The sequence below is a fragment of the Pinus tabuliformis genome, chromosome 4_2 (genome assembly GCF_031772625.1).
Source record: "Pinus tabuliformis cultivar Carrire ecotype Pingquan chromosome 4_2, CPIR1, whole genome shotgun sequence".
NCBI classification, from domain to species: Eukaryota; Viridiplantae; Streptophyta; class Pinopsida; order Pinales; family Pinaceae; genus Pinus; species Pinus tabuliformis.
Window position 1 is genome coordinate 716,057,885 of NC_142304.1, and position 8,309 is coordinate 716,066,193.

Below are 8,309 nucleotides of genomic sequence, written 5' to 3' on the forward strand. Positions count from 1 at the left end.
AATAGATCACCATAGTCTTAAATACTTTTTGGAACTAAGATTATCTTCAGAAGAGAAGCAAAAATGGGCCACAAAGATGTTGGGTTATGACTTTGAAATCATCTACAAAAAAGGGAAGCAAAATGTTGTTGCAGATGCACTCTCAAGGAAGGATGAGGATGTGGAAGCATTGATTTGTGCGATTTATATTATCCAACTTGATTGGATAATTGGAGCAAGGGATGAATGGAAGAATGAAGAAGAGGTGTGGACACTAATTCAAAAGTTGCAGCAAGATCCAAATTCATTTGATACATTTATCTGGAAAAATGATTCATTATGGTACAAACATCGCTTATATCTTTGTAGGAATTCCCAACTCAAACAAAATATTCTTTTGGAATTTCACATCAAGAGGCGTGGACACTAATTCAAAATTATAGTAAGATCCCAATACATTTGATACATTTATTTAGAAAAATGATTTATTATGGAATAAACATCGCTTATATCTTTGTAGGAATTCCCAACTCAAACAAAACATGCTTTTGGAATTTCACACCTCCCCCTTAGGAGGGCACTCAAGATTTTTAAAAACTTATCACATGGTCAAGAAGGATTTTTTTTGGGATGGCCTTAAATCTAACATTCAAAATTTTGTGGCAGAATGTTTGGTTTGCCAACAAAATAAAGCTAATACAAGTAAGACCTCGGGCCTGTTACAACCTTTATCCATTCCAAGTCAGCTTTGGGAGGAGGTCTCAATGAATTTTATCACAGGTTTACCCAAGTTTGAAGGAAATATTGTCATCATGGTGGTAGTTGATAGACTTACTAAATATACACACTTTTGTGCATTATCTCATCCTTTTAAAGCCAATACAGTTTCCACTTCATTTAAGGAAACAATTCAAAAGCTGCATGGAAACCCAAAGATTATTGTAAGTGACAAAGATCCCATTTTCACTGGAAATTTTTGGACAAAATAATTTTCTTGTATTGGTACTCAATTAGCTCATAGCTCATCTTATCATACTCAATTTGACGGGTAAATTGAGATAGTGAACAAATGTTTGGAAGGATATCTTAGTTGCTTTGTATCTCATAAAAAATACAATGGGTCAAGTGGTTACCTCTGACTGAATGGTGGTATAACACTTCCTTCCATACTGCAACAAAAATGACCCCATTTATGGCACTTTATGGATATCATCCACCATCCATCACATCATCTTTAAGAGAAAATTCTAAGGTTCAAGCAGTGGAAGTTCAATCGAGCATCAATAAAAAGTTCTCCAACTCTTAAAGGACAACCTCACTCTGGCACATAATCAAATGAAGCAATAGGCATATCAACATCACAATGAAAGAAGTTTTGATGTAGGCAACTGGGTATTTTTAAGGCTACAAGGATACAAACAAATGTCTCTCAAGCAAGCTAAGAAAGATAATAAGTTATCACCCAAGTATTATGGTCCTTAGACAGTGTTGCAAAAGATTGGTACTATGGCATACAAATTAGAATTGCCTGCAACTTCCCGAGTACACCTGATTTTCTATGTTTCATGCTTAAAGAAGGCTATCAGTGACAAGCTCCTAGTTTAACAATATTTTCAGAACTTGATAAAGAAGGAAAAATCATATTGGAGCTTGAAGTAGTCATGGAAACAAGAACCCGACAACTACGGAATCAATCAATTTCAGAGTATGAGAACTTTATACAGAAGCATCCAGAACTACTCAAGCGTTGAGGACACGTTTTTGAAGGATAGGGGCATGTTAGGTCCCTATAATACTAGTATATCCCTCTTATTGTTATTATTATTGTAGCCCCATTATTGTTTTTTTTTTCTCGCTAAAATACTAATCTATTATATACAGAACAAAAGAAACAGTACATTCAAGAGATGCATCCTCAGAGGCCTGAAATTGGTACTCTGGTCTGTTTGAGATCAGAATGGGCTACCTTCGCAGAGGTGCCATGACTAGTTGAGACCTTCCATACCAGGGTTCTTTGTACTTCAAAAAACTTCATCCATATCAAACTAGAAAGCCCACGCAGGGGCAACAAAATATCAACTACAATATCCCACGCAGGGGCTTCAAAAAACTTGAAACTAACAAACATTAAAAACTGAAAATATGAACCGAACGCCGAGTTAAAACCTGAGAGTCGCTGAGGCTGGTGAATCTGCTCAGGAGACCAGCTACTCCTCCGGTTCCTCTTCGACGATCGGACACCACCCGAATCGACTAATTTCCCCCGCAGAAGGGAAGGGGTCAAGGTAGGTGTCGGCCTGTTTGGACGTAGATGCCTCCTGAGGCTGAATACGGCTGGGGGCCTGAACCGCTTCCTTCCCAGGCGAGGCCTGGACCACCTCCACTTCCTTCCCAGGCGAGGCCTGGGCCAATTCTGGCCTTTCGCCCTGTTGCATCCCTTGGTGGCGGTGCTCATCATTGACGGATTGTGCCTCCTCCAGAAAAAGTACTGAGACATGGGCATTGATGCGGGGTCTGTCCATCGAGCTATTGAAGGCAAAAATGGCTGAGCCGAATGCAGGTGCAGGGACTGAGTCCTGGTCCGGGCTGTAAGAGTCCATGAATTGTCTGGATTGGATAGGATGAGCGGCAGGAAAGCTATGGCAGTGGCAACGACAACAATAGGACTGGGAACCTTTAGCAGGCGTCCGAGAGGAGCCTCCTCGTGTAGTTCCTCGTCGGCTGAGCATACGATCACGGGGACGAGCCATTGCTGCCGGCGCACTGAGGCTGAAGAGCGAAACGGGGTGGGGAGGCGGCAATGATAGAGAGGCAATCGGGAGGCGAGAAATGAAACATAGGCAAAAAACATACAGAGGTCTTTCAGTCCCAGAATTACATACAGAATACAATGGAGCGGGAGATAATGCCTCCGGGAGGGCCAGAGACCATACCAACACCTGAACAGAGAATACCGAACGCCAAGCATGAAACTGCTTGTGCTGAACCCCCTCCTCACCTTTCTTAAACCCTGCAACCCATTCTCGAACCGCGAATGCCATAACTGCTCTCTGCTGACGGACCTGCAACTTGAATGCGGCAATGAATGCCGACCTATGGTAAGCCTCGACCTATATTCCATGGCGGCGAACTGACGGGGGAGAATGTCCTTATACCCGAGGCATCACATGCCTGGCATGTGTCCCCTCGCTATCTGCTGGTGTGTCACCCGCATCCGGGGGTAGCCCCATTATTGTTATTGTTAGTGTAGCTCCTTATTATTATTGTTGTGTCCATGTAGTCCCCATATTGTTATTGTTGTGTCCCATAGAAGCCCACTATTATTATTGTTGTGCCCTTACATTATTATTGTTATGTAGGCTCTGATTATATTGTGACCCTTATAGTCCTATATATACCAAGGAGGCATTATCATTTGTATAATCCAAGAATTGTTCATTTATGTGATGTAAAGGAGGTTGCCCCCTCAAAGAGGCTAATTCTTAAGTCGTTGATCTATCTTTTCTTCTGATTTGTGATTTGGTTGCATAACATAATGTGACAACATACTTAAAGGGGCACCTAGTTTTTATATGCATTGCTCCCACCAAATCCTCAAAAATCATTAACTATCTAACACAATATTTCACACAAAATAAAAACATGTTTCATTTAAATATAAAGACGAGACCATTATTAAGATAGTTTGGTGCCCAACATTTGGAAAGAGGTTAACAATGTACCAATTTATGTTCCCATCCATCATTTACTCCTTTACATAGAGTCAAGCGGCCTTTTTGTCTCTAAGATTATAAGGGTCAAGCATAAGGCATCTTATTCTCATGAATAGTGGGATGTTAGTTCTAACATTGCTCCTAATGTTTATGCATTGCTTGGCTCGTGAGATTTTGAGAACATCCCTCGAAGTGATGGGAGTCAAATGAATTGGTAGGAAAATTTGCCATAGGAGGATGCCTCCTTATAAAGCATGACAAATGACCTCAATGGGGAAACACTTGCACCAAATTGGCCATGCCTATCTCCATCTTCTCTGTTTGTCCTGAAATTTGCATGTAGAGATTAGCATGTATTAATGAACTACCATATTAGGTGAGCATATACTTCTTATCAACACAAGTGATCAATATCCTTCGATATCGAATATTACAAAGAAGTAAATACATTTCACATGATACACAAAATATTCATTCGTTAATAATCCATAACTTAAGGATTGATCCCATGAAAATTGCTTAGAACTTACACCTACCTTAAATTGCATCAAACAATGATATAATCTAAGGAATCATAAACAGTTTACAAGAATTGTGCCATTATTGCAATAGAGATCGTTATACACATTAACATACCTACATACACATAGATGAGAAAAAGAGAGAAGATAATGCAAGTAACAAGAGACCAACAAATGATATTCTTTGTTAATGCACCACAACACTTACAATGTATCCCCTCATAATTCTACCTCCCTATCATATCAATATCGTATTTATATGTGTGCTTCAACTACAAAATAGTTACCCAGATAAACTGATCCCAACGGAATTATAGCGGGAATTATAGCGAGAACTTGGTTTGGTTCGGGTAGAATTTAGTGAAAGCGAAGACTTACGAAGACGCTGAAACTCATGCCAAGAAATCCGGATTCAACCTTTCGATATTACCATCTTCTTTCCACCGAATGATGAACTACCTACCGTCTTGCCATAGTTTTAGTGATAAAAAATTTGCATGGTAAGTGGAGTTAGATAAAGTTTAAGTCAATAATATTTAATAATTAATACTTATTAATATCGAGGCAGCTGTAAGCTTATTGAGTTATTATAGTTTCAGCAATAAAAAAATACATGGTTGGTAGAGCTTCACCGTCTTGATTAAATCAATAATCTTTAATAAGGTTAATTTTAATCATTATTAATCGATTATTATTAATATCAGTTTAAGATAAATAATAAATTTGGTTAATTGGTCCGTAAAGAGTTTGGTATTTTGGATAATTTTAAATAAATTTATTTGATTGATAAAGTGTAGAGTTGTTGTTTTATAGCTTATACTTATACATGAAGTCAATCCCATGTCTTTTTTTTAAGAAACCTTAGAAACGTAGATCCATTCTTGATGAAATGCATTGTTAATAAACCCCTCATGACATCACTAGTTCAAACTTAAACTAACTCTATGTGTCACATGAATAATGTAAATTAATATACTTACTTCTAATATTCCATATTAGAGGATACCACTTGTTTGTGTTGCTCATGTGATATGATAGGTTCTTAATGCAGGTTAATTTATAGATATCATTTTTATATGCAAATTCAATGCCATTTTTTCTTGCCATTTCCAACTTTTGGAGGGATGTCTTCATGACAACATTTGCTAAATAATGTTTTAGCACTTTTAAACTAATGCTACAACTTTTTAACACTTCTGAACCAATGCCACAACTAACTTCCCTTATTCATGAAAAATGAGAATATGCTTGGTCATTGAAATTTCAAAAACAAAAAGGCTTCCCAAGCATGTTTTGGAAAGGATTGGGTGAATGATAGATAAAAACATATACTAATAGACCATTAATCTCCTATTAAATAATGTTGAGGAGATGACACTTATATAAAACTTATAAATGTCTCTTTAATTAATTTGTCACAGTATAAAGGGTGTATTGATATTGTTATCATTACTAAAAACTTGCACTTACTTCATCCATATCCACTTAATTACTTTTAACTAAATACTTTTTATTAATACAAACTTGATTACTTTATTGTTTATCATAAAACTACACTTTTATTAAAAATAAATTAACCATGTAATATCACAACTAATCTCTCTAATTCATAAAAATGAAAAATCTTATTCTTAACCCTTGAAATTTGAAAGATAAAAAAAAACAAACCTCTCAAATACATTTCGGTAAAGGTATAAGTAAATAATAGATAAAAACATACTCTAATAAACTATTAACCTCTTCCTAAATATTGAAAACCGGACAGTTGTATAAAAATTACAAATACATGTTTAATTAATTAATCAGTCACACTGTAAAAGAAATGTATTGATGTTATTAGAAACTTGCATTTGACCTCCTCCATGTTTATTTAATTTTTTTTTTAACTAAAGTAATATAAACTTGATCACTTTATTGTTTTTCATCAAATTTATATTATTAAAAACATTAAAAATAAAAACCGTTTTATTATATTATTATCATATTTATATAAGAAAGATTAACTGCTTTATATCATATTCAATCATTTATAACATAAGAAAACTAAAAATGCACCATAGTTACGCACCGCCGATTTATACAATTACTCTTATTTTAAAATTATCCATAAAAATAGATTTGTTAATATGATAGCTCAAAACCAAATGAGATTGAACAATTATTATTGAACAATAATTTTTATTTTAAGTTTTAGAATTTTACAACTGTCTAGAATTTATTTATTTATTTTAAATTAAATTTTCAAATCATATCATTATATTTCATTATGGCAAATAATAATATATATCATATTTTTAAGAAATGAAATAATAATATATGTTATATTTTTAAAAGAAATTAAAGTTAATTTTATTTTAATAATTTTAAAGAGATAGAGAATTGATGGGTTTCTTATTGATAATTATTATTTTTAAATATTATATAAAGGAGTAGTTTATGAATGTTAAAATTTAGTTTAGAATTTGTGCTTAGTAAGAAAAACTTATGTCGTTAATGGAGAATGTTGATTTCCTTTTCACTCTGTTGAGTGTCTGGGGATCACTGCATACATTGGATGACCACACTGTCAGGCCTAGAAGGTGGCAACAAGTTAATACTTCGAGTGGCAGGGAGGTGGGTGACCATTATTCACCACCCCGTTGCTCCAAAATGGTAATGTCGCAAGCGCCCCAACTTAAATTCAAATTTTCCATCTTATCGTTCCAAAATCAAAACAAAACCGGGGTAAAGCCTCTCTCCATGTCACAAAACTTCTGAATCTTAAGGCATCAAGGGGAAAACTGGCTAACACATGTTAGTGGGTAGAAAAAAACGCTCCTTCAAACAGAGACAAAGGATATTGCAAGAGATAGTTGAAGCCCATATTGTACCATACTTTGGTCCAAACAAATGGTGGTCCATAGATACCCTAGCAGTAGTGACTGGAAGTAGCAAAGGAATTGGACTTGAAATTGTTCATCAACTTGCAAAGCAGGGCCTGACCATTGTTTTCACTTCAAGGAATTAGGTTAGGGGACAGGAAGTGGTGGCATCCTTACAAACAAAGGGACTTAATGTGGTCTTCCTTCAATTAGACATTGTGGATCCAAAATTGGTGGAGCTATTTTCCAATTGGATAGAAGAGAAATATGGCAACATTGACATTCTAGTAAATAATGCAGGTGTCAATTTTAACACTGGCTCGAGCAACTCAGTGGAATATGTAGAGACTGTGATACAAATAAATTATTATGGTACTAAAAGAATGACAAAGTCTATGCTCCCTCTTATGAAACTTGCCTCAACAAGTGCTCGAATATTAAATGTTAGCTCACGAATTGGAAGGCTAAATGGAAGGCACAATAAAATTAGTGAGGAGTTGCTAAGATATCAACTAGAAGACGATGAGCATCTTTCTGAAGCACTGATTGACACTATCGTTCAAATTTTTCTGGAACAAATTAGAGAAGGGACATGGTAATCTCGTGGTTGGCCACAACTTTTCACATATTATTCAGTCTCAAAATTAGTTGTCAATGCTTATACTCATTTTCTTGCAAGGAGGCTTTTTGGTCCCCTGGAAGGTCACAAGATCTATGCGAACTGTCATTGTCTTGGCTAGGTCAAGATTGATATGACTAGTTGGGAAGGTAACAACAGAGGAAGGTGAAGATACAACAATATGGATAGTCTTGCTACCTCCTGAAGCACTTTCAAGAATTTTTTTTGTTGAAAGGCATGAAATATGCTTTTGAATTCGCTTAGGGTTTCCGTCACAATCATTTCCCTTGTTTTCGATCATTTGGTTTGTGAATTGCTTCAACGATGAGTCATGCACATGATGGCCATTCTCTGTGCCAAAACTTTGGAAATCCTTTCAGAATGGTTGTTTCTAATTGATCATGTGATAATTCCACAAAGTTTAATCAGATATTCAATGCCTCTAAGATTTCCTTAACAAGAAGATTAAAACAACTCGAGTCAAATATTCTGAAGGACATGTTGATAAATTTGTCTTGGATATGAACCTATACAAAACAAGTTCTTACATATATGAACAATGGGCCCCTAAATGGGCAATCCCTCCACTGCATACATTTGGGCATAATCCTAGTTT

The 8,309-nt window shown here is 35.8% G+C and overlaps 1 pseudogene; it reads left to right on the plus strand.

Moving 5' to 3' along the window:
* Positions 1 to 7,004: 7,004 nt before the first annotated feature.
* LOC149171538 (short-chain dehydrogenase/reductase 2 pseudogene) lies at positions 7,005 to 7,947 on the plus strand (annotated as a pseudogene).
* The last annotated feature ends 362 nt before the right edge of the window (positions 7,948 to 8,309 follow it).